At 40.2% G+C, this 25,417-nt stretch overlaps 1 protein-coding gene, 1 pseudogene and 1 gene segment (V, D, J or C); 2 read left to right on the top strand and 1 right to left on the bottom strand.

Moving 5' to 3' along the window:
- LOC101969513 (immunoglobulin lambda-1 light chain-like) overlaps window positions 1-25,417 on the top strand; it is an 828,312-nt gene that overhangs the window by 579,852 nt on the left and 223,043 nt on the right. The gene's annotated exons all lie outside the window — the stretch shown is intronic.
- Window positions 1-25,417, top strand: part of LOC101960900 (immunoglobulin lambda-1 light chain-like) — a 503,755-nt gene that overhangs the window by 260,063 nt on the left and 218,275 nt on the right.
- On the bottom strand, window positions 22,159-23,822 carry LOC144370575 (KH domain-containing RNA-binding protein QKI pseudogene; annotated as a pseudogene).

The following is a 25,417-nucleotide window of genomic DNA, read 5'->3' as shown; positions in this document are numbered from 1 at the left end:
TAATCAAATGGCAAATGCTCTTCATGTGCTCATTAATGATATTCTAGGGTAAAGCTCAACATATGTGGTTAAATGTTACCTTCCTAATTGTTTTTAACGTTTATTTTCTGAAGTCCAGTATTGCATCATTAATATTGTTAAAATACAAAAATTACTTTTAAGGAAGTTCTATCAGTCATGGTCCAATCAGAACACACTAAAAAAAAACTTTAAATAAGACAGCTTATTATAAAGAAATATTAACTACTAGAAGGTGACTGCCTACTAAAGGATAAAAAGAACTCTGGAGAGTAAAAGACAGACTATATTAGAGGATATCCTGAAGTGATAAGTCTTGAGATTTCATTCTTGTCAGGGAGGTTGTGATAGCACCCATTAGATAGGGTATAAGTTTACTAAGATGTGACAGGTTGGGACATTCCTGCCAATGGCTCTTTTATGAATCTGAAAAAGACAGTGATGTAGAGCTTTGCTTTATTAAATCTAGAATTATACCTAGAAAAATGGTATGGCTAATAGTATGCAGGGTACATAATGTATTAGCATGACCCCAAACTGTGTTTGCTTTGAGAAATAGTTTGTGACATATGTAACTGCTAGGAACCATAGAATTTTAATTTGAAAGTTCCAGTGAAACATGTTTCATTCATCAGTATAAGAAAGTTTATTTTTGGACTGAAAATTTATTATAAGATTTTAAGTACAGAAAATAGAAATACATAAAACATTTAATTGGACAAAAGAGCTGTATTGGGAATCTGTTACCATCAAGAAGAAGCTACCATTTTATTTAGTTCAAATATATGAATTTTAAAAAAATTAGCCTACATATTTTGGAGACTATAGGTACTCTAATTTAAAATCAAACTGTGTTCCAAAAGAAAAGATTTTGAGTTGAGTTTTTAGAATAAAAATTCCATGTTCTCGTAGAAATACCATTTCCTTGTGTGGAGTTCTGATTTGGCTCCAAAATGTATTTTATTATGTACGGGCTTAGGTTATAGTGTGTATAACAATATTTTGGGGTGGAGAATTGCATTTAGAGTTCTTATGATTCATTTCTTTTATCTGCCAGTAATAGGAATAGGGAATTCAATGAGGGTCCTGGACAGATTGCAGAGGTGGATGTAGGGTTGGTGACAGATAGTGTAAGAGCTCTTGGGTGAGGAAGAATGGAAACCAACATTTTTTCAGGAGCATTTATGTGCATTGCTCTTTATTAGCAATTTACTGTACATTATCACATTTATTTTCTTAGTGGTTTTAATTTTTTTATTTTTGGATTACTTGAATGTTAATAGTGTTTATAGCTCTAGCATTCCATGAAAACTTAGAGACTTCTTAAATTTAGACTTTCTGGCATTTGTAAGCCTAAAAAGAAATGGTAATAGAACTTAAGAGGTATCATGGAGGAGGTAATGGTTGCTATTGGAAGGCACATAGGCAGATACTTAGTAATAAGAAAGTATAACTTCAGATTTATGTGCCCACAGAGGTATGTGACTATTTTAATGTTGAAGTGCTATTAATCCAAAAAGGTTGAGAGAATCTTCACCCTACGACAACAGAAAATAGAGCTTGTTTGAACCATTCATTGGATTATGATGTCAATTATTTGTGCTAAAATACATTAAAATGAACACCATGCTTAAATAATCCCTGAGCAGGCAAAACTAGTTAAGCCTCATGTATGACTTAAACCATGCTTAATTTGCAAACATAAGAGAAACTTTATTCTGTATACATACCCATGTTCCAGAAAAACAAAATTTAAGGTAAATTAATCAGAAGCTTCTAAAAAACTGATATAACTAGGGATTTTCAAGCAGGATAAATTAAATAAGGCAACTGTATAACTATAACCTAGTAAATATTTTCTTTGCTTCATTTCTGTGTCCCTCCATGAAAGCCTTCTTGTGTGCCCTAATTTGGGGTTGCCTTCATCATGAATCAGTGTTCACTCAAATAAATGCTCTAAATTTTTATTGCACTTCAGTTTGCCTTATTAACATTTGCCATAGGAAAGTTCACCTTCAAGTAAGATAAAATAGCATGTAAAGAGATCACATATCTAGGGTTCTCTATCTCTCAAGGGAAAAAGGCCATTACAGTAGACAGAAAACAGCTTATGGTGTCTATACCTACACCAAAGACCAAAGATGACATACTCTCCTTCTTGGATTTGGCTGGGTATTTCGGGGCCTGGATCCCTAATTTCTCCTAATCTGACTAAGGGCCCCCAAGATGAACCCCTACCCTCTGTTGAGAGCCACAGCCAAAGGGGCCCCAGCAAACTTCCAGCTGCCAGCAAACTTCCAGCTGCCAGCTGATGATTGACTCACAGCGGCCCCAGCAACATCTAGCTGATTGGCTCCTCTGCAGTGATGTTCATTGGTCTGTTTCCCCGCCCTTCAGACTGTCAGCTGATGATTGGCTCACAGCAGCCCCAGCAACATCTAGCTGATTGGCTCCTCTGTGGTGATCTCATTGGGCTGTTTCCCTGCCCTTTCAGACCACGGAGCTGCTCATTGGGGGACTTCTTTGGCTCTGCCCATGCAACCCAGCCAATCGGCCTCAAGAGCAGGAGGATTGTGGGAGGTGGAGAGGCTGGTGTTGGGGGAGAGGCTTGTGGGAAGCCGGTGGTGGCAGTTGGGCTCTGAGGGGTTTTTCCTGAGGAGCTGTTTTGTTTGGCATGTGTAGTTCTAAAAATAAAGTTAGTTTTTTTTGACAAGTGGCTCCTGAATTGTGCCCAGCCAGACTGTGGCAACCCTCAGCAGTAGGGAAGCCCTTTACAATCCTTAAAAAGGCCCTCCTCTGGGCACCCGCCCTTCATCTCCCCGACCTCTCCTGACCCTTCACCCTCTATGTACTTGACAAACAGGGACAAAGTCTGGGTGTTCTGGGTCAGGAATATGGCCCCACATTTGCACCAGTGGCCTACCTCTGCAAACAGCTTGACCCCACTGTCAGGAGCTGGCCCCTGTGTCTCAGAGCCCTAGCAGCCGCCCATGACCTCCAGAAAGAAGCATTCAAGCTTACCTTTGGCTCCCCACTAACCATCTCATCTCCTCACCATCTAAAGGATTTCCTCACAAGGGGCTACAGTCACTTTTTCCTTCCAGGGTTCTATCCCTCCTTGTCTCATTCCTTGAAAATCCCTCTATCTCTTTTCAGTCCTGCTCTTCATTAAACCCTGCCTCCCTCCTCCCATCTTCTCCCTCACAAGATTCCATCCACAAATGCCTGGAGGTATTAGAGATCATTTTACCCTGCACTACCACTATTTCTGAGGAACCCATGCCCTCTGCAGACCTCGTCTGGTTCTCAGATGGTAGCTCCTTTATACACGAAGGGGTTAAAGTGGTGGGATATGCTGTCATTTTCCTCTCATCCATCTTAGAGGCAAAACCTCTCCCACCCAATACCACCAACCAACAAGCTGAACTCATAGCTGCCGCAAGGGTATGCGAGCTAGTGGAGGGGAAAACCCTCTCCCTGTATACAGATTCCAAATATGTCTTCCATTTCCTGATCTCCCATGCAGCCATTTGGAAAGAAAGGGGGCTATTGACCACCAGAGGGATGGCAGTCATTAATTCCACACTTATTTCTGGCCTACTATGAGCCTCTAGGCTGCCTTCACAATTGGGAATAATCCATTGCAGGGCCCACCAAACTGACTCATCCCTTAATACTATGGGGAATTGCAAGGCCGATCAAGCAACTCGATCAGCTGCCCTACAAAGCTTTATCTCCTCTCCACTACTCTTTGCTACCACGGGGGATTGGCCCAAAGATCCCCAGCAACTCTTCCATTTTCTTCACTCTCTATTCCATTCTAGTCCACAGAGTCTTACTACTTTCCTTCACTCCTTTTTCACCCTATTGCCATGCGATAAGACCCACCTACAACAGATCACTTCCGCTTGTCAGATCTGCCAGAAAACCAATACCAATACTCCATTGAAATCTAAGCTTTTGGGCTGGGGATGTGGCTCAAGAGCTCAAGCGGTAGCGTGCTCATCTGGCATGCGTGCGGCCCAGGTTCCATCCTCAGCACCACATACAAACAAAGATGTTGTGTCCGCCGAGAACTAAAAAAAATAAATATTAAAAAATTCTCTCTCTCTCTCTCTCTCTCTCTCTCTCTCTCTCTCTCTCTCTCTAAAAAAAAAAAAATCTAAGCTTTCTCTTCTCATCAGGGCCGTGGTCATACCCCAGCTGCAGACTGGCAGATTTATTTCACCAACATGTCCCAAGTAAAAAATATAAAATATCTTCTTGTATTGGTAGATACTGTTTCGGGATGGGTTGAAGCCTATCCCACTTCTAACAAACAGGCCTCTACTTAGTTGATCTATTGCTTACTCACATAATCCCCCTCACATTTTGGGATGCCCACTTCTATCCAATCAAATAATGGCCCAGAATTCACCTCGCAGATAACTCAGGGACTGGCTCACGCACTATCACTCCCTTGGCATTTCCATTGCCCTTACCACCCCCAGGCTTTCAGAAAGGTTGAAAGGACCAATTGGTCCCTTAAAGAGACCTTCATCAAGCTCACCATGGAATTAAGTCTGGACTGGGTAAAGGTGCTCCCCTTGGCTTTATTGCACATTAGGACCTTGCCAAAAAAAGCCTTCTAATCTCTTGCCTTTCAAAGTCATGTATGGCCATCCCCTTGTTCCTCCCGGATTGCCTACAGAACCCCTACCCATCTTTGAAATTTATGTTCTGCCCCTTCTCTTCCATCTACACTCTGAACTCTGGCACTATCAATACTGGCTCCTTCCTGACCCCAGTCTCTCTCAAAACCCTACCTCTTTAACACCTGGTCAACTTGTTTACTATTGCTCACTGGGGCAAAAGTCCCCAAAAAAACAAAATGGAAGGGGCCTGCTCAGGTGATTATGTGCACACCCTCAGCGGTCAAACTCAAACTACCTAATAACCAATTTACCCCGTGGATTCATATTTCCAGGCTTAAGCCCAGAACTCCTATGCCTTCATCAGAAGAGCCAACAATTGTCACCTGTCATTAAGTACTCTTGTCAATGCTCCCCCTCATTTCTGGCCCCTCTTGGGCCCTCTCTTTACCCTATGTCTGAAGATTCAAGGCAAGTGACCCTAAGAGCCCCCTCCAGCCAGACCCCCCCTACTTGCTTGAATCTGGCCAGTAGTGGGACCATTGTGTGTTGTCCTTCTGACAAACCACTTAGTTGTCCAGAGCATGGTGACCCCTGAATAAGTGTGATCATAACAGAGCACTTTATCAGTTGCCTTCTGGGCCTAAAGAGGGACATGTGTGTTTTGTTTACCCTCGCAGTTTCATAATAATTTCAAGTATCAGTATTTAAAGTTGAGGTAGTTCACATAAAACCTGGAGAGATCTGACTGCTCTCAAATGGAAATATGGTAACAATGGGCCACTGTCCTACCTTGGCCGCCTTTGAGAAAGACAAAGAGAGAAGCAAGTTGGTACACCCAGGTAGGAGAAAGTTTGAAGAGCAGCCTTAATAGAGAGGGGAGGGAGCTAGATTGGACTAGGAATGAAGAATGGAATTGAGGGTGTTAGGTGCAGGACAACTGGTCTGCAGGGCATGCCAAACAAAGTTAGCTGCAGAATGACCTGGCTTCTCAAACCCTCTGTCTGGTTCTTTATCACCTGTTTGCTTCAAGTCCAAATGTCCAAACCCCCACTCAAGGCTGAACACTCAACCACCCACTCAAAGTTGAACACTTATCCCCCTTGTGCCAACAAGGCAGCTTGCAGGCCCAGAGACCCCATTAGATTTGTGCTATAAAAACTCCCTGTGCCTGTTCCTTCCCCCTATCATAAAGTTCATTCAGACTCAGGTGGGTAAAATTTCTAATCAAGCTTTTAACCAGTTTATCCTCAGGAATTACCAACTCCTGGCTACTGATGATACCTCCAGTCGAGACCTATGCTGAATGGACTGACATTATCATAGATCTGTGGTGGCAAGGAACCTTTGTTGATACAGGTCTTCTCTGCCCTTCTGTGGGGGCTCCTTACTTCACTCCTCTCTTTCTCCCACACCGCCTCATTTCAGCAGGAAGCAGCCAGAATAAGTCAACGCCCACTCTCATTTAATAACAAAGGGGGGGGGGTGTTGGGAGTCGCCCCGGCTCCAAAGACCAACCTCCTCATCCCCCGAGAAGAGCTGTCAAATGGTGAGCCCTCCTAACTCACATGATTCTTACCCACCAATCAGAACTTCCCCATCGCCGTCCAATTGTGAGTCCTGCTGACTCACATGATCCTTACCCACCAATCAGAAAGCACCCCATGCCAGCTGGCAAAACCGTTAAATTGTTAAACTGTTTGAACAGTCAGACCACCCCCAGCTCTATAAATATGCAGAGCTGCCTCAATAAACAGGCATTTTCTCCCACGGCAAGCCTTTATGGTTCTTTCAAATGCTAAAAATATTGAAGTTATTGTATCACTATAGTATGCTGGCTTGTAGTTCTATAGGATAAGCAGAGAGGAGTGTAATAGCTGTGTCCTGTGGGTTCCACTCTTGGGCTTTTCAGGAATCTGCACATTGCTTTCCAGAGTTGTCCTAATAATTTACAGTCAAACCTGTATTGTGTCAGTGTACCCTATTTCTCCTATCCATGCCGGTATTTCTATGGGTATCCAGTTTTCCCAGAACCATTTGTTTAAAGCATGATGTCCTCTCTAACATATATTTTGGTGCTCTTGTCAGGTATCAGGTGGCTGTAAGTATCAGGTGGGTTGTCTCTGTGTGATATATTCAATTTCATGGATCTTCATATCTATTTTCAGTTCAATGTCATACTCTTTTTGCTACTCATCTCTGTAGTAAAATTTAAGATTTGGTATTTTGATGGCTTTCACATTACTTTTTCCTGCTCATTTAATTGCTTTGGCAAATTATTATTATTATTATTATTTTATATTATTATTATTATTATTATTATTATCATCATCATCATCATCATCATCATCATCATCATCATCATCATTATCATCCCAAATGAATTTCAGGTATCATCATCATCATCCCAAATGAATTTCAGGTCTGGTTTTTCAATATTGTAAGGAACATCATTGGTAGTTTGAGGGGGATTGTATTGAATTTCACTGAATCTGGATGTTGCCATTGAGAGTATGGCCACTTTGACAATGTTAATTCTGATCTATCCAAGAACACAGAAGTTTTTTGCACCTTCTGAGGTCTACTTACATTTCTTTTTCAGTGTTCAATAGTTTTCATTGTAGAGATCTTACACCCTCTTGGGTAGATTCATTCCCAGAGGCTTTTTCAGATTATTGTAAAAAGGATGGTTTTCTTGAAGTCTATTTCAGTGCCATTATTGTTGGAGTATAATAACGATATTGATTTATGAGTTTGATCTTTTCTTCTGATACATTCTAAATTCATCAGATCTAGAATTCTTCTGGTGAAAATTTTTGGCAGCATCAGCTTGGCTATATCAAGGTGGCTCCTGCCTTGCTCTCTGGAGACAGTGGGAATCACAGAGTTCCCTTTTTGCACAAGTGTATAGTGCAAAGAAGCCTCTACTTCAACAAATGAAATGCTGCCTCTCTGACCTCAGAATTTTTAATATATATATATATATATATATATATATATATATATATATATATATATATATTGTTTCTATGCATGTCCCCTCCCTATATGATCTAGCAAGCCACTATTCCTGCTGCTACAGGTGCTACAGCTGCTGCTGCTTCTGCTACTTTCTGTACTTTCTTTTTTTTTTTGCCTTTGTTTAATGAACCCAAATTTCTAATTCTCTAAGACTCCCTGAGTGTCCACTGTTGAGTTTTAGTGAAACCTCACTTTTGCTCACTGAGAGGAAAAAGTATTCAGGCTGTTTGCATTATAGGTTGTGGAGCTGCAAGAAATAAAGGTTCTCTCTACCATAATATTGCATCCATTTTGTAATGCCTTATTTCTTTTACTTTAGTTTCTGACTTTATATGCTTCTATGATTTTTTCCATTCACTATTAAGTTTTGGTGAGTTTCTTTAGTTCCCCCCTCACTGAGAAATATTCTTCTTGCTTTCTAAGACTCGAACTGAAGAACTGCCCTGGGTTCATTCTTCCTCCAATCTGCCAACTTCCCTTCTCCTGACAGCCAATTTGCACAAGACATCAAGGAATATTTAGGGCCAAAATATACTCTATCATGATGAATACCTCATGTGAACTTGAAAACAAATTTTATTTTCTCATAATTGTATGAAGTATTTGTACAAATGCCAAATAGATGTATATGAATGATAATGATTTTGGTAAATTCTTAGGGTTGCCATATATAAGTATCAGCTTTATTGGGTTGAAGTAATGCAACTGTACTATCTTAGAGCTCTATTCACTAGAAATCCCACATTGACCTGTTAGCAGGACCATGCTCCTTCTGAAAACTTTAGGGAAGAATTTTTTTCTGCCCATTCTTGACTTTTACTGGTTTGGTGGCCATCCTTGGTCTGCTTGGTTTTCAACTGCAGCATTTTACTCTCTGCTTCCATCATCACATGGGATTAGTCCCTCATGAATGTGCCCCAACTTCTTATGAGAACAGATGCCCTATTTGGAGAATGAGTTTACCCCGCTACAAGGGGATACTTTTAATTGCTGAGATCACAATGACTCTCATTTCAACCCAGTGAAATTTGGAGGTACTGGTGTTAGGACTTAAACATATATTTGGGTGGAAGTATTTTGACCCATAACAGAGATGACTGATTCAAGAGTATACTTTTTCTTTTCTTCCTGATGGATTTGTTAACTGTTATAAAGGAATGCTGAAACATTCTAATGTAACAGTAGAATATTTCACTTCTCATTGTAGTTTCTTCCATTTATTTTCTATTTTAATTTTTGTTTCCTGGTATGCTTCTTCTCTTGCCATTCAGAAACAATCATATGCCAGCAGCAATGGAGCCTGAGTGTGTTAAACAACCATCTCCATACACTCTAGACCCATGTCTACAGTAAGGAAGCCCCTGGAGTAATTCATCAGCAAACCAATATACTGACAGTTACACTGTATTTCCCTAGATTGTAATCGAGTCATCATGCAAGTGGCATCAATGAATTTGGGAGGAGACCAAACAAATTATATTGCTGAGGTAATCTGACCCTTATTTGTCTAAGATATAAGTATTGTTTTGTTCCTTTTCATTCAAATTCATTCATGAAAATATGACAGTGTTCATTATAGGTGACTAATACAATTTCTTTTGTGGGGAAATTACAACTATACATCTACTACCTATGAGAATGATTCAAGATGACATTAACATATGACAAAAAACTATTGTCAAATGATTGTAGTGAACATTTTCCTCAGTGGCACTTTTCCTTGGTAGAAAATGAATTTTGTGCATGTCATCAAATTGTACCTGAGAAATCCCTCATGCAAAGCTCATGTCTTTTCACAAGTGCCCTCTCTGCCTTACTTTGTGATCTCTGCCCCAACTGCTGTTTCCCATCTAGTTATCTAATGTCACCACAGCCAACAGTAGACTTGTGCAAATGAATTCATGCTCAAACTCTCTTCCTTTCTGTAACTACAGGTAGCCTCTGCAGCAAATGAGAAATGTAAGTATTCTGCAACTCCCTAACATGCTGAGGAAAACCTCTGTACTTAGATAGGTCAGACATTCCTTCCTGTTTCTATGTAAAAAGTTATCCTGGATTTAGATTTCTTTTGGAAATGAGGATTGGGATGTGGTGACAAAGTGATAATCAGTGAAAGATCATGGCCATCTACCATGATTCTGAAACAGTTCTCTTTTTCATAGTGTGCATTTATGTGAATGAGGGTGGGAAGGTATCTCTGAGAATGTCCATGTGTAATAATTGTGAATGCATTTGTAAGGCCATGGAAGCTTCCTCAGAAATTCTGTTCTAACATGCCCAGCACAAAACTCCATTTACTAAAAATAAAAATCCACACTAATTCGTGATTGGTATGATACAACTCCTTCACACTTCATATCATCCAGATCTTAAGTTCTGGTTACTAGGCCCACTCTGTAGATAGAGATAATGCTGAGTCAAAAGATCCAGGTTCTTGACTCTGTAAGTGAAAGAAGATATAAGAATTCAGGAAATTATCCTGATGGTGATTCTTTGGGACAGGGAACTGTAATCATCACTTAACAATATATTACACCCCAAGTTATTCCAATATATTAGTGTACTCATATCTCCTACACAGATGTGAAATATTTTGCATACTTTTAAAGTGGCCTCAGTAGTCATCTCAAGAAAAATATACCCCTAGGGGTACAAAATATCAAATGTACATATCACATCTGGTTCTAGTTTAGCAGGAAATGCAGACTCTGCTTCTCATTCATTCTTGTTCTTTTCTTTGCTGTATATTTTCACTGCTGTCCATATCAAGAAATGCCCTGAACATTTCATAAGCAATAAGTCCGTATATTAATAGTCATTCTGTATCCTCCTAGTTCCCCTAAATGGCATGGTGGAATTAATTCCTGGAGAAAGCATGGGTCAGGAGGCCCCAACAAAAGCCATGATAAAGTTGCTTATCTTCCTCTGAAATACAAGTGTTGCTCTTTAGTTTTGCCTTCTATTATAATATGATATGGTTTCCTGAAGATGGCCTACATAATTTTCTGAGTGTGAAGATTCTCATAGGGGTGTCTGTTGCCTAATCAGATCTCACTGAATGCAACATTAACAAGAAAGATATCAGCTACACACTATATGATAGCAAGCTTTGTGCCTGCCTGTGGTTTTTCCCTCCTGGTCATTGAATTCCTTATTTATCACCTAATATAGACCTGTGACACAAATTCCCCTAGAGAAGCTTGTGTAATTTGGTGAGTGTACATTTGCTTTATACTTGCCTTTGAGTTCCCTTGACTTGACCAATTTCTCATTGGATTTTCTAATGTCACCAAGTTAAAAAAAAATACTTGTGCACACAAGAAGAGCATGGCTTGATTTTTATAGTGACTCCTTTTCTGTATTTACTGTAGGATTCAAGAGGAGCCATAAGTGGTATGTATCCTGGCCTCACTCTCTTCCTGATGGAAAATGTACATGATACCAAGGGTCAGACAGTCTTCCTTCCTTTTGAGTGTAGAGTCTCAGTAATTCCACTACCTCCTTGAGAATGAGAAGTGAGGAGCTTTTGGTCCAAATTGATTAAAACACACACACACATACACACATACACACACACACAAAAAAAATAAATAAATAAATAAATAAATAAACTATGGCCATTCTCCATAGTTCCTGAAAGCACCTGTGTGAGTTGAATGATATGGTTAGTTCAATGAGAGATTTATATGTGTTGCTCTGTGTACATCCATGTCACTTGATTCTGAGTGTGCCTGTGTGTTTGTTTGTGCACATTTGTATGTTTCTCTAGATATAGGTATATACATACCAAGATGTCAATGTTCACATGTTAAAAAAATGCCATGTTCATTAAATCATGATTTTGTATATGTATAAATAGAGCAAATGATAAAATTTTCATGTCTGCAGTTCATTCCACACCAAGAATACCTCAATTAACATGCAAAATATATCCCATACAAATCTGGAAAATTTTCACGACACTCAATAAGGAAAAAGCTCTGTTTCTTTCCTGTCACTGCACCAGTAGCATCTTCATTTAATAACAAACCTCACCTATCAGTAGGCCCTGTATTTAGTCAGGGCATTTGATTGTTCATTACACTTCATTCATGACAGTTTTTCATGTTCATATACATTTTTTCTGAGAGGTGTCAGAATTTATTTTCCAAATCCTATTCTAAGCACAGAGTTCTGGACAGGGCCAATCCTTAACAGTGACCCTCAAGTCCACTAGCACATTGTGCTCACTTATGGTAATCTGAAACAGAGGAGATGCCCAGGCCAAAGGTTCCTGTAGCTAAGGAAGGGCTTTGTTTGCATGTTCCAACTGACATTGAAACCTGCCTTATCGGGTCCTTTTTTAGACACTACTTTGTGGGAAACATATTTAAACTCGAGGGACTTTCACGGGGGATGACCAGTGCAGCTGCAGCTCATCTAGTTACAGAACAAAAGATGGGCTCCCGTGAAGGTCAAGCTCAGCTAAGCAGTGGTGTCTAATCTCACATTTTAGGTTTGTGCTGCTCCCTGTGTGGCCTGCAGGATATCACATTGACAGTGTCTCTGATATAACTTCCCATTGTTGGTCTCAAATTCTATTTAGGTCCTTCTAATCATACATACATGGATACTGACACTGACTGGTCACTGTGAGGGTAGAAGCACTATGTTATTCATTCCTCCTCATTTCTGAGCTCATCCCTGGGCAGAGTGTCTTCATCTTAGTCCCTGTTGGCATTTGATGAATGCCACTGTGTGCTAAAACCTCACTTGTCCAGCATATGGGGCTCTACAGTGAGCCAGTTATCCACCTGGGATCTCACCAGGACCAGCCACAATTGGTAGGGAAGTTAAGAAGAGTGCATTCTGTCCAAGCTCTACACCCACATTTCTCATCAGCTCTAGGTGTGATGTGCCTGACCTACTGGGGAGCCATCTGGATCTTAATGTTGACTTTGTTTATGTAGAGTCCTCAGTCCCTCAGAGACTTCCTGACCCTTTTGCATGAGTCCATAGTCTACTTATAGATGATGAGCGAGGTTTTGCTAGCAAACTGCTGTCCAAGGAAACCCAGAGAAAGAAAATCCATGCTTGCTTCATCATTGAACTCCAGGCCTTGTCCATTAAAAACAACAATCACTATTTGGATATGCTGTGTATTTTAAAATTTTATTTATATTTTAATACAAAACTTTCAAAGTCTCATCCCAGTGCTACATTTCAAGTAGCCAGTACACCCATGTACATAAGGCAGAGAACAATTCAATTCTCTTGTGGGCAGCTGCTCTGATGATGGCACAGTGTATGTTCTGTGAGTTTATATTCCTGAAACTGTTGGCATCACAGTTTGCATGACAAGTTGGTCATTTCAAGGAGAGAGTGATAATGTGCCAATGGAAGGAAGTAGTTAAAATTTAACTCCTTCAGTTCCACTCTCTCACTAGAAGGTTGGCAAATGTTTGCAGCATCCTGTTGAGATCTCTGACTCCCCAGAGCTCCGAGAGGATCTGAGAAGCCAGAACAGAGATCGGGTGATCCTGACTATTAATGTTAGTATGACTCTGTTTTTCTTGCTGATACAAAAACCCTTGAGATTGAATAATTTATACAGGTATGTTTAGCTTACAGTTCTGAAGATTCAAGGCATGGCACTGACAAACACTTGGCTTTAGTGAATGCTCACTTATCTGCATTGCATGATTGGTGGTGTCAGCATGATGCAGGTGCAGGAGGGAGACATCACATGGGGAGACAGGAAGCCAGCAGGGATCAGATGATTCATTTGCTTTTCTTATATAACCAGGATCTAACAAGAGTTTGAGAAATCTATATTCTTACTTTTGAGTCTCATGCCCTCAAATGACCTCATCATCTCCAATCAGACCCTTCCTCATACAGGTGTCACAACTCTCATTATGACCATACTAAGGACCAAGCCTCAATCACACAATCCTGTGTGGGACAAACATCATCCAACCTTAGCAACCATCATGAGCTTAATTGTGACAAATAATGCATGAGACAATCTTAAGTAACACTGTTGCTGATGTTTGTGTCTCTAAAGGTTGGATGTGGAGCAAAGATTATGATTCAAGCAGTGATGAAGAAGAGCTTGAGGTAGGAACAGACCTAGGTGCGTGACAAAATGGGAAAGGTGTCCTTCTAGGAGTTGAGTTCACCTACTCATGTGGGAAATGAGGAACTGGCATGAAATAAAAATAAACAGAAATATGTATTGCTTTTATAAAAATAAGAGTTAGTAGACCTCGTGACTTTGAGCATCCAGTTTGTAAGAAGACAATTTTCTGCTTTGACAGTTAAACACAATCTTCCATGCAAGTCCCACTCAATCCTAAATTTCCCTCTGCTAAGCATCAAGTAGCTTGGATTTTATTTTTGGCCTTTTTTGGCATTTGGCATGAAAGAATTAAGATCTGCACTTTAGATTTGGCCCACCATGGGAGAAATCTAGTGGAACACACTTTCTTAGAGTCAGTCTGTGAACCTGTAATCCAAGAACTCTCTAGTGCTAAGCAGTGAGTAAGAATTCAAAATTCCACTTTGCATGTTTGCTTCATAGAGCAGCACTTTCTCTTCTATGTTTTGTGTACTTTTGGTTTAAAATAAACTCTCAAATGTGGGTAACTTAAAGAAAATTGTTTCAGTTCTCCATGGATAGGCCACTCTGTTCTCCTGTAAAAGAGTGGGGAGAAGTTCCTCTTTGAACATGTTTCTAACCTCCAGTCTTCATCTATTTCCCAAGCCCTGGGACTAGAAGGAAAATCTGAAAGTGCTTGTATTCAAGAGGCCTAACTCCAGAAAGTCAGGAAGACTGTGGCTGCCTCTTGGAGGAATAGGATGACACAGACATCCCTACTGAGTACAGTGGCAGAATGTAAACTGGAAAAGAGCTCTTGGGATCCTAGATCTACTTCTCATTGCAGAGGTGAAGTGATGGAGGCCAGGAGACAGAAGTGCAGACAAGAGGAAGAATGGAGAGCTTTGACTTTGGCTCTAGAACACCAGAAGCAGGAGCAAATCAATTTCCCACCTTGACTTTAACTCTGCCTTTCCTTTTTCTAAGGCCACATCATCACCATCAAGGCCATAGTCCACATAGAAGACATAGAAACTGATGTAGAGGAGGAGGAGGAGGAGGTGGAGGAGGAGGAGGAGGAGGAGGAGGAGGAGGAGAAAAGGACCAGAAATCAGTACATAATTGATTTTCTATTGATTTCTCTTATTTATCCTTTCTTATGTAGAGATTCTGTAGATTTTACATGTTTCATCTTTCCCACTTTTTATGACTTTTCTAAAGGTGCTTTACTCATCCAGATCTTTGAGGTACTTGGACCTTCAAAGTCTGTTAAATCTCTCTGCACCAACATTCTTATCTTGCCCTCATTTTGACCTCAGGCGACACCACTGAATCATGCTGAGCAATACTGAATGGCCATGCGCTGAGCTTGAGTGTAGGGGGCTTCAGAAATATTGAGTTGTTGCCTGATGAATGAGACATAAACAATCTGGCTCTGTTCTAGGGACCATTGAATAGCTGGGTTCTTCTGCCTTTGCTGGCTCTGAGTATGCAAGAATTTGCTCTTCCTTTCCTAGGTCAAGATTACACAATTGGAAAGTAGTTCCTGTAACATTAATTGTTTCCAGGGGTCCTCTCTTTATTTAAAATGTGAGCTCAATGCAGCAAAGGTGATAAAACAGTTTAGGAAGAGGAAATTTGAGTGTGGAAGCTGCCGGCTGATGATCCAGCTGCCAGCAAACTTCCAGCTGCCAGCTGATGATTGGCTCACAGTGGCCCCAGCAACATCTAGCTGATTGGCTCCTCTGCGGTGATGTTCATTGGGCTGTTTCCCTGCCCTTCAGACTGCCAGTTGATGATTGGCTCACAGCGGCCCCAGCAACATCTAGCTGATTGGCTCCTCCACGGAGCTGCTCATTGGGTGACTTCTTTGGCTCTGCCCAAGCAACCCAGCCAATCGGCCTCAAGAGCAGGAGGATTGTGGGAGGTTGAGAGGCTGATGTGGGGGTGACAGGCTTGTGGAAGCCGGTGGTGGCAGTTGGGCTCTGAGGGTTTTTTCCCTGAGGAGCTGTTTTGTTTGGCGTTTGTAGTTCTAAAAATAAAGTTAGTTTCTTTTGACAAGTGGCTCCTGAATTGTAATTGAAAAAAACAATCTTTAATATCTATAACTAAAACATACCAAGTTTTTGGCAAAGCAGACAATTGAGGAATCCCCGATTGAGCAGGTCCCATAATGACCATTTCATTATTAATGGCTCTTAAATCTTTCAATAATCTCCATTTACCAGATTTCTTTTTGATGACAAAAATGGGAGTATTATGGGGAGATACAGAAGGTTGTATATGTCCTTCCTCTAATTGTTGTTTGACCAGATCATGGGCTACTTGTATCTTTTCTTTAGTCAAGGGCCACTGAGGAACCCATACTGGTCTTTCTGATTTCCATGTAATTTTTATTGTCTCAGTGGCCCTTTGTGAAAATCCAACCCATGTCTGTCTGTTCCTTGATCTATTTGTATTGGTGCTGCTATACCTTCTTCTTGTTTTTCTAAACTTTTTCCTTTCCTAAAACCTTGTCTAGCCATAATAGTGGGTGCATTTTGATTGATATTATTTGTTAATGTCAAACCCAATTGATCTAGGACATCTCGTCCCCATAAATTTACGGGAAGATGATCCAATACATATGGCTGTATAGTTCCTTCACATCCTTCAGGATCCTTCCAATCTAATACCATTGCACTTCTATCGGGATTAGTCGCCATTCCTAGGCCTCGAAGCGTTTGAGTGGCTTGTTGTAATGGCCAATGTTTTGGCCATTCTTGACGAGAGATAATGCTAAGGTCTGCACCTGTATCCAGTAGCCCATTAAATTCATGTCCTTGAATATTTAGTTTTAGCATGGGGCGAGAATCTAAATTTAAAGAAAGCATAGCCCAATCTACACCTGTGGAGCCTAATCCCTTGGAACCTCTTTCTACAGCATGACTGGAAAATTTATCATGTAGGCTTGGTATTATTAGTAACTGTGCTATTCTATCTCCTGGTGAAATTATTGATATATCCTTTGGAGAACTGGCTATAATTTTTATTTCACCTTCATAATTGGAATCAATTACCCCAGGACTTATCAAAAGTCCTTTTAGAGTAGAAGAGCTGCATCCCAATAATAAGCCTACTGTTCCTTTGGGAAGAGGTCCTTTTACCCCTGTGGGAATGATTTGAACTCCCATCTCTGGAGTTAGTACTGATTTGGCAGAGGCACAGATGTCCAACCCTGCGCTCCCTCTGGTTTGTCTGATGAGGGATCTGATGTCCTGGGCACTGCCCTGATGGGGTTGCTGGGGTTGCTGGGTTCCTCCAGTGCTCCATATATTTGTGGTTTGAGGCCCCGGAGCATTGGGGCCCCCTGTCCATTTTTTGGCAACGGAGCCCGATGCCTTTGTCCATGATATTGTGGATAAACACCTTGTCCTTGTTCGTTTTTTGATAATGGAGTACCCTCTATGGTGGTTTGAGAACGGTATTCATTAGCCCAATATAATGGAGTACCCTCTATGGTGGTTTGAGAATGGCATTCATTAGCCCAATGTCTCCCTCTACGGCATCGTGGGCAAATACCCGGTATTCTACTCCTTTGATACCTAGTTTTGTTAAACCCTCCTCCTATGGGGCAATTCCTTTTAAAATGTCCTGTTTGTTCACAATTGTAGCATGTTCTTGGCCTGGAATCTAAAGAATGTTTTACTGCAGCTGCCACAATTTGCCCTTGTTCATTAATGTCTCTGGCATCTAAAGCCTGTTTTACTGCAGCTGCCACAATTTGCCCTTGTTCATTAATGTCTCTGGCATCTAAAACCTGTTTTACTGCAGCTGCCATGACTTGCTCTTGTTCATTAATGTCTCTACATAATTTAATATATGTGTTTAAATCTTCCTGTTTCCATGGTCTAATGATATCTCTGCACCAACGATTCGCTTGGTCCTAAGCCAGTTGTTTTATTAATGGCATTGCTTGTTCTGTATTCCCAAAAACTCTGGTAGCTGTTTGAATAAGCCTATCTACAAATTCAGCGTAAGGTTCATTAGCTCCTTGTATTATCTTAGATAATTGACCTTGTAAAACTCCATGTCCTTGTAAAGTCTTCCATGCCTTAACTGCATTTACAGCAATTTGTAAATATACACCAGGATCATATGCAAGTTGTTGCTGCCGATCCTCATAAGGTCCCTTTCCTAACAACATATCTAGATTTCTCTGAGGATAACCAGCTGCTGCATTTCGACTAGCCATCTCCTTGCAAAATTCCTCATTGGCAACCTTCCATAACAGATATTGTCCTCCAGTTAACACAGCTTTACAAACATTAGCCCAATCTGCTGGCATCATGTTTAAGTTGGTAATGGATTCGACCAAGCTTACAGTGAAGGGTGCTTGAGGACCATAGGTTGTTACAGCCTCTTTTAGCTCCTTCACTGATTTGAAATTTAAACCCTGGTGAATTCGCTGCCCACCTACCTCAAATACAGGGCATACTTGAGATTCTGTCTCAGGATCCCAACTATCAACTGCGGGGGTTGGGGGTCTCCTAGCATATGGAGATGGTGCTGTTGATTGGACACTTATGCCCTCTGGTAGAGGTGGTGCTGTTGGTTGGACACTTTTGCTCTGTGATAGAAAGATGTTATTAGCAGTCTCCTATTGTAACTTTTCCCCTGATGGCTTTTTCTGCTCTAAACTTCCTTCCTCTGTCTCACTAGCTCAAAAGATCTTCTCTTGTACTTGAATGTTTTCCTCTTTCTGACTAACTTGAGAGACCTTCTCTTTTACTTGAATCAATATGTCTTCTCCTTCCTCTACCTTTGTCTGAACTGAAGGCTTTGGACTAAGCAAACCAGATACGTTTGTCCACAATGGCAATGTGCCAACTGGCAGAGTCCCTGGGTTGTTCTTTTCTATTCTTTTTAAATCTTCACCATGATGGTTCCATTGTGATATATCTAATAACTCCTCCTTAAAAAGCCATGGGCTATATTTTTGTATTATGTCAACGTATGCCCTGACTGCTTTTGATTTTACTGGGAAGCCTCCTTGCTCTAACAATTTACTTAACACTCTTTCGGTTTGTTTTTTACTAATTGCTGATCCCATATTTCTACTATAATACAACCCAACAAGATGATGCCAAACAAAACCGAGACAGAATGCAATAAAAATGGAACCACACAAAATCATTATATCAGCCTTTCTATCCTCCTGACATATGCATCCGTCCTTTCTCCCTATCTGTTCCTCAGACGCAAATAGTTTTTCCTCAAATGTGAGCGGTTTTTCTTCCCTCTCACTCATCTCCAGGGACAGGCAAGTTAAAACAAAAATGAAGCAAAACAAAAGAGTAAACTTAGAATGGCTACCCATCCTCTCGCCCTGCCCTCAGGGGCAAGCAGTTTACTTACCCTCAGTCGCTCCCAGTGCGAGCCACTAAATGCCGCAGTCTGGCTGGGCACAATTCAGGAGCCACTTGTCAAAAGAAACTAACTTTATTTTTAGAACTACAAACGCCAAACAAAACAGCTCCTCAGGGAAAAAACCCTCAGAGCCCAACTGCCACCACCGGCTTCCACAAGCTTCTCACCCCCACACCAGCCTCTCAACCTCCCACAATCCTCCTGCTCTTGAGGCCGATTGGCTGGGTTGCTTGGGCAGAGCCAAAGAAGTCACCCAATGAGCAGCTCCGTGGAGGAGCCAATCAGCTAGATGTTGCTGGGGCCGCTGTGAGCCAATCATCAGCTGGCAGTCTGAAGGGCAGGGAAACAGCCCAATGAACATCACCGCAGAGGAGCCAATCAGCTAGATGTTGCTGGGGCCACTGTGAGCCAATCATCAGCTGGCAGCTGGAAGTTTGCTGGCAGCTGGATCATCAGCCGGCAGCTGGAAGTTTGCTGGCAGCTAGAAGTTTGCTGGGGCCCCTTTGGCTGTGGCTCTCAACATGTGGAAAGAATGGGAGGGAGAGCAGAGATCAAAATCCACATATGCTCCATTGCTTTCTTAAGTTTTTTTGTTGCACTTTATGCAATCCATCAGAAGCAATTATAGCACTGAAGTGGCCCCAGTTGCATGTGACCATGGCCATGGAAGAGAAGGTACAATTTGATTAAAATTAGTGCAAGAAGCTGTCTGTGGATAGAGCTACAGAGGATAGGGCTGGAGGAGCAGGGTCCTTTCTCCACCCTGTGTCATCACAGGTGCTGCTCCTCAGAGTCCCAGATGTGTGCTACTCAGCCTTTATACCCAAATGTCCTAGAGAACCCTTCCCATTGCCTCATGTCCACGTCTAGGGAAGCAGCCTCAGAAGGTTGTGAAGGTGAATGTGCATGAGAATTTGCTCCTGAGGACATTCATAGACACTCTCTGCCCACAGACAACACCCTCAGCTGAAGGCAGCATACCAGCCTCAGTGCTCCCTGCCCAGACCCCAGGAGACATCAGGGCCCAAATTCATCTTGCATATCCTGAGAACAATTGTGGTCCTGGACACTCTCTGTGCCCAGCAACTCATCCCAAGTGACCTTTTTTAAATCTGATTCTGTTATAGACTCCATAAAACACCAGTGAGAGAAGTGATTTTGGCCCCAGGACACAGGAGAGATGATACCTGTAGTGCACAGCATCTGGAATTAGCCTGCAACACTTGGAGAAGGAGCTGTTTTTTGGTTCCAAAGACATAACAGTCTATTATGTATAGAATTTACAGATTTATGTGTTCTTTGTTTAATAATTTTTATTTTAGTACTTCTTGTTAAATTTTTATATAAAATTTATATCTCATTGGTAATAGATTTTTTTTTTAAATTCATTCTGTAAAATAAAACACACTAAACAGAGGTAGATGTTCCTGAGATAGATCTCAATGAATTATGAAGAAGTTACCCTGGTGATCCCCATCACCATCAGTTCTTCCTCCCATAACCCTCAGTTTGCTTTTTAGGTTGTTTTTTCAGGTTGGTATTATAACATTCACTAAATTAATGATGAGGGTGATACAATAAAGAAACGAATAATTAAATTGAAAGCTAAGTAAAATTCCAACTAAATTTCATAAGTGTTTAATTAATTGATCCACTTATTAGCTAACTAAATCTCCAGTCAAGACACTCAATATAAGAAAGGGCTGGGAAACACTTGAAAATTTTCATTTATGAAAATTGTAGTTTTTTACAATTTGTATCCTTTGCTCAATCAAGAAGATATTTTTTGTAAATCACATACATATAAAATAAGTTGGAAACATACATTATAAACTTGTACCAATGGCATTAAATACATTAACTGACATGTTTCTCATTGGAAATAGGTTGATTGCTGTATATAGAGAGAGCATGAAAACTACTAAGATAATAATAAAGTCTAGACAAAATATAAATGTCTGCTCTATGGTAACATATGAGCATCACTCCAATCTGAACATGCTAAAATTACATAATACATTAAAAACTATGTCTTAAAACTATATACTTTAATAAGAAATAAATTCAATAAAGAATGATAATACAGGGACTGGAGTTGTGGCTAAGTGGTAGAATACTTACCTCACACATGTGAGGCCATGGATTTGATCCTCAGCACCACATATAATAAATAATATAAAGGCATTGTGTCTATCTGCAACCAAAAAAAATTTTTTAAAAAAAGAATGATGGGCTGGGGATGTAGCTTAATGGTAGAGCACTTGCCTAGCCTATGTGAGGCACTGGGTTCGATTCTCAGTACCACATATAAATAAATAAAATAAAGGTCCATTGATAACTAAAAAAAAATGTAATAAAAAATGGTAATACTGAGTACCAAGGCACTCAGATTTCAAATTTCATGCTTCTTTTCCATTGATCCAATATTTTGTCAACTAAGTTTTCAAAATTTGATCAGAGCCAACATCTATTATTTTATAAATTTATTTTCCCCATAAAAGACCTTTGATAAACATCCAAAATATTTAGGTTAAATAAATTTGAAATGAAGCTGAAAGAAATTATAGTGTCATTTTTCATTGTCACCTCAAGTGTTTGAGTATTTCAAATTATTCAACCAACACAACAAAATGAAAATCATAATGGCACAGTATATATTATAAATTAAATCAAAACAACAGCCTGTTTAACAGAAACAAAATAGAGCAGTGGCACATTAAATGAAAATGTAAATTAATCTTGAAGTAAGACATTGAAAGATGTTCAGTGCTGTAGGATGATTTGGGACCTAATACTTTACTACTATTCAGTGCAGGATGGAATTGGGGGACAAAAATCTGAGCTGGAAGACATTTTATTTATCTTTTGTTTGACAGACAAGTCTCTCAGCCTGCTGCACTGACCATAGGCAAGCAAAATCAATAATCACTTAAGTGGTCAGCAGGCAGGCATGGTCATGTCATTACTAGACAAAGAGTCCAGAGACCATAAGTTCATAGGTTAGTTGCTAGTGTCAGCTCTACCTTCAGTCACAATTTCTTGGAAAGGATGGACACACATATTGGGCCTTTGAACTTCAGTAGTCACTGCACCTCACACACCATTGAGTTCAATAGGGTACTCAAGGACTGAAGTGGCTAGTGCCAACATGTAAGGTATTTGTAGGGTGTGTAGATCAACCCAGCCTCTGGCCCTGGAGGGACAATTGTAGCAGTAATGTGAGGAGTTCCTTTTGGCATGACAGAGGTCTGTATTTGTCTGATCAAAGACATTGCAGTAGGGTCAGCTGGAGACAAGTACTCAGGGTCACTAGTGAGAGAAAAGGTGCAGCCCCAGTTATGATCCTAGGAGCAGCCGGGGCTGTTGCCACAAGAGAAAAGGCAATCAGAATCAGAAGCTTCATCAGCTGCATCTTCTTCAGCTTGCCCAATACAGTGACACATCATGGATGTACCTTGTTCTCAAAATTTTATTAAGGATAGATAAAATAAGGTTCTATAATTTTAACTCAGTTTTAACATTTTTCCCTTTCTGCTGCAGGTACCAGTATTTGCCTCAATTCTTCAATGGCCCTCTATAGTTTTACTTTGATCTATTCTGAGCATGTCTTCCACAGTGATTACTACATCTGAATCTTCATGTACATGCTCCCAATTCAGTTTGCTCTATTTTGTTCCTCCTTCTCTTTATCTTTCATTGAATCTTTGCCTCAGGCCATTGTTTTACCTCCAGTTTCTGCCTCAAGCTCTTTAGCTGTAAATCCTCTGGGGCCAAAGATACTACCAAGAAAATTAAAATCTAGATATTTAAACTTTTTGATTTTTTACACAAATAGAGCACAGCTTTTCATTTCTCTGGTTGCAGATTATGCAGAGTCACTCCATTCATTAAATCATACCACACAAAGGGTAGTAATGTCTTTCTCATTCCACCATTTCGTCCCCACACACCCTCCCCTCCACCTCCTCTCCTCTGCTCAATCCAAAATTTCTCATTCTTTCCTTGACTCTCCCCTAGAATATTATGGACCTGCTCCACTTATCAGAGAATATATTTGGCCTTTGGCTTTTGGGGGTTGACTTATTATGATATTCTCCAACTCTGTCCACTTACCTGTCAATGCTATAATTTCATTCTTCCTTAAGGATGAGTAATATTCCATTCTGTGTATGTACCACAATTTATTTATACATTCAAATGTTGAAGGGCATATAGATTGTTTCCATGGTTTAGCTACTGTGAATTCAGCTGCTATAAACACTGATGTCACTGCATTACTATGGTGTGATTTTAAGTCTTTGGTGTATACATCTAAGAGTGGAAATGCTGAGTCAAATGATGGTTCCATTAAAAGTTTTCTAAGGAATCTCCAATCTGCTTTCCAAAGTGGTCACACCATTTTGCAGTCACAAAAATCAGAATATTCTCTTACAGCACATTTAGTTTCTCTCATAAGTGAACAATAATCCCCACATAATCAGGAAATTTTGCACACCTTTTATTTTTTGTACTGCCATTTAATGTGTGTACATGTCTTTCGGTACTCTGCTAATTTCTTCTCCTGGCAATCACTAGAGGAGGTTGAAGATCCTTCAAAATTTAGACAGGATGCTCAAGCGCTTCTTGTCCTTCACTAGCTGCATCAGGTTTTCTGGGATTCTCATTTCCCCTGCCAGACTCTACAGATCACTTCCCCACAGATCACTTCCTCCACAGATCACTTCCCCCAATGCCTTGGCACCAACACCAGAGAGGAGGAATGGGCAGGGGCAATACCTTAGCACTGTCTGCTGGGGACCCAGTGTGCCTCTCTGCACTGGCTCCTGCTCTGGGCCCAGAGCTAAGACCTGTGGAAGCTGGCTTGTATGTAAGCTACAGTGAAAGTTGAGGAATGTGTATGTACTCCAGTGTGTGGAGACACAGTGACATATGCCACAGTGGTTATGGTAGCCCAGCTGGGCAGACAGTCTTATCCCCTAGATGTATGCTAATAGAGGACTTGGTAATAGGAGACAAAATCTGCTGTTTAGGGCAATCCCTCTAGGAGAATCCCAATGTAGACCATGGGAGTTTGGGAATAGTCATGTCACCTGCTGCAGAGAATTACACCTTTTGAAGAACAGCTCATGGTGCAAATCCTTTTCCTGGTAGGTAGAAAACAACATCAGTCATCACTTGAACATGAGGCTAGAACTGTGTGATTTGGCAGTCAGAAGGTCAAGGAGGCTCAGTATCATGGATAAATTACATCTGTGAAGGAGCAAGAGCAGGGTTCCCTCCAAGTACTCTGCATGGGCATATGGTAAAGATCCCATGTTTCCAACTTTCCAGTATCAGACATTATCCCAAGAGTCCCATGTATGTCCCATTGGAGGAGATGAGACTGCAGGTACAAGGTGAGTGTGACACTACTGCTACCTGAGGGCTCCAGTACAATAATGTCTAATAATAATACAGTGAAAGCTGATTATGAAAAGTCTCCTAACCACATTAAAATTAAAAATTCACACATAATTATTTTAATAATGTTATATAACCCACTGTATCAAAGAAGTATCATTTCTACAAAGGTTAGATAAACACTTATTTATGATATAACTTATATTCTTTTTCTCATGTCATTTCTTTGAAATAGGTTTTATATATTTATGTTACATGTAAAATTTTCTCAGAAACATTTGATCTGTTTTCTATATTCTCATTTACATTTTTAAGGTAGATTTACTTAACTAACTAACCAAAGCATGATTGGTAATTTTCTAACCACTAAATTGTTAACATAAATAATATTTACCCTTTGATATTTACAGCCAGATATGTAAATGTGATTTGTGTTTGTTAGAATAAATTCAACTTGAAGGAAATGGATGTTTGTTTCAAAACTACTGTTTGACCAACTATCTTATGAAAGTCCATAATTTAAGTAGTATACTAACACAACACTTCTAAATCTATGTAGTATAATTGTTTAAAATTTTATTTCTTCTTTTTAGATATGCATGACAGTAGAGTGGTTTGGGATATATATATATAATATACCATTCTTGTGGTTATGCAGAGTTATAGAGACAGAAGTTATGTAAATAATCTAATAGGGGATATAAAAAAGCAGTCTTTTCACTGTTCAATGTTACAAGCCTCTGCTATTTTCACATTTATGTTCACAGAAATGCAGTGTTGATTTTAAGTAACTGTTTTCATCATCTATAAAGAAAATAAACTATGTGTTTGCAAAATCATGAAGATATTTTGGTGCCAG

Source organism: Ictidomys tridecemlineatus, chromosome 2, assembly GCF_052094955.1.
Source record: "Ictidomys tridecemlineatus isolate mIctTri1 chromosome 2, mIctTri1.hap1, whole genome shotgun sequence".
Classification (NCBI taxonomy): Eukaryota; Metazoa; Chordata; class Mammalia; order Rodentia; family Sciuridae; genus Ictidomys; species Ictidomys tridecemlineatus.
The sequence above is the reverse complement of the archived record's forward strand: the minus strand, read 5'-3'. Positions and strand labels throughout refer to the sequence as shown.